Raw genomic sequence first — 2364 nt, 5'->3', positions numbered from 1 at the left:
AAGGAGACTGGTGGCCCAGAAGGGCCAGCAAAGAGCGCAATGTTAAGATTCGCCGCGCGCGCCAGCCCTGACGCTACTGAGACAGGGCACGCGCCTCCCGAGAGAGTCGCCCGGGGCGACGGCCCCTCCCACTTGTCTTTGATCAATCCGGACTCAGCACCTGCTGTACCCCAGCCAATCGGAACCAGCTCTTATTTGCATACCACCCTCAACGTTTCAAGTACCCCCTTATGCAAATACATGCCCGTATCTTCCGTGGGGCGGGGTCTGCATGCACATGAGGGGGACGCGTGTGGAGAGGAAACTGGTTTTAGGAATCCCTTTCGCAGCAACCGGGTTTGTTTTGGTTGCGCGGCGTTGTTTTTATGTGTCTGTATGTGCAGATATAAACTTAAAAAAATACACCGCCCCCTTTCCTAGGAAGTTGGTTGGCCGCCACTGCCTCGAGACTAGCGCAGAGATAATGCCAGGCCTTCTAAGGCTTCTAAGAATCAGCCTGTGGTTATCCATGACCCTTTCTCCGAAGGGTACTCTTCAAACCAGGTCCAGAGCCCTCTAGGCGACAGGTGGCCTCCGCCCGGGAAGTAAAGCCAGGGATCCTTGAAGAACCTGTTCAGCCGTTAGGGAGGACTAATCTGACCTCCACTGCTGTGGAGCCCTTAATGTAGACAGACCTGGCTAGACCTGGCCATGAGCCCAGTCAGCAAGTACAGATTCTGGAATAGTGAGGAGGGGTGCTTCTTGCAGGTGGGAGCAAGCCAGAGCGGTGGTGGCTTGGGATGTGTTTCTGGATGAGACACACACAGGGACCGCAGGAGCTCAGAAGGGTGATAAAATACCCTTAGCCACAAATTTGGAAATAACAGGCCTCATGCTGCAGGCAGACAGACATGCACTCCAAAGACACACACACAGGGAAGTACCATGTGAGAAATACACAACATTGCCACATTCCCATGAGCTTGTCCTAAACACATACAGATATGTACTGTCACAGAGACTGAAATCCACTGTCAAGCAGGCATGCTGCCAGTTATGTCCCAGCATGACACCAGAGATGCAGTTACAGAAAGGCACTCCAGACAGATTCACATACACCTACACTGCCATATGACAAGGACACAAAAATGTCCCGTCAGACACACCACCAAAACTTGTCACAAAGATACTTGTACCATCAGACATGCAGTGTCACAGAAAGACTAGTACTATTCCAGAAATGAGACCCAAAGTCTGTCACAGGAAGACACACAGACGCTCAAGACACACATGCACTGCTCCAAAGACATACATATACTTATGTGATAGAGCCACAGATAGGCAGTATCACAAAAACAGACACGGATCCACCCAGTCAGTTGCTCGCTCTCTCTCTCTCTCTCACACACACACACACACAAGCAGACATGCAGCACTGTCAAACTATCCAGAAATAGCTACCCAGAATCTGTCACAGGAATACAAACGGACATTCATCCACCCTATCGGAAAGAAACCACAGATGCACTGTCACAGACAGACCCACACAGACATGCACTTGTCTCAGAAACAGACACAAACTGTCAGAGATTGAGTCCCACACGCAGTCCCCATCTGACACACCTGGAAACAAGCCCTCATCTCACACACAACTAGAGACACTCTGAGATGCACAAAGGCTTAGACTCACCAGTCTCTCTCACACACAAACACTCAAAAAGCAAATATACACAGGTACTCTCCCTTATTCATCCAACATTTATTAGGGGTCTACTGTAAGCCTACAAGGCCCTAGAGGGGGTGCAGATACTAAGAGATACACAGGTTAAGTCAGGCATCATAGCCCTGCCCAGGAATTTGATAGTACAGTTACTGGAGAAGAAGTAAAGACATATCTGTAGATAAAGGTGAGAATGTAAATGGGGTCACACAGGGCTTCTCAGGAGACCCTCTACCCATCTTGAAAGACAAAGTTGGAGGCTTGGGACAGAGGAAGGGCAAATTCCAGGCGGAGGCCAAGGAAAACTGGACAGAGAGGCAAGATGAAGTAGTCAGGGGCCAAATAGTACAGAAACTTCAACTTTAAGATAATAAATAATACCTGCTAACATTAGAGCTCTCAGAATGTGCCAGGCACCGTGCCGTCATTCATTATGTTGACCATATACACTCTCTCAATGCTCACAACAGAGAGAGCGTGAGGTAGTAGATATTTATCACTCCTGTCCTATACGTGGGACACTTGAAACTCAGAGAGCCTGCGACTTGACCAAAGCCACATAGTTAGAAAAAGCCGGTTTTAAACCAACTCTCCAACACAGTGCTTAACCAGTGGATTCCAGAGACACCTGCAGATAGCCACATCCTCATCTGCAGAGCTGGACA

General features: G+C 49.1%; 1 protein-coding gene across 1 annotated transcript in view; it reads right to left on the bottom strand.

Annotated features, from left to right (window-relative positions):
* Positions 1-2364, bottom strand: part of PIM2 (Pim-2 proto-oncogene, serine/threonine kinase) — a 9286-nt gene that overhangs the window by 6021 nt on the left and 901 nt on the right. The gene's annotated exons all lie outside the window — the stretch shown is intronic.

Source organism: Bison bison, unplaced genomic scaffold (assembly GCF_000754665.1).
Source record: "Bison bison bison isolate TAMUID 2011002044 unplaced genomic scaffold, Bison_UMD1.0 scf7180017461887, whole genome shotgun sequence".
NCBI lineage: Eukaryota > Metazoa > Chordata > Mammalia > Artiodactyla > Bovidae > Bison > Bison bison.
The sequence above is the reverse complement of the archived record's forward strand: the minus strand, read 5'-3'. Positions and strand labels throughout refer to the sequence as shown.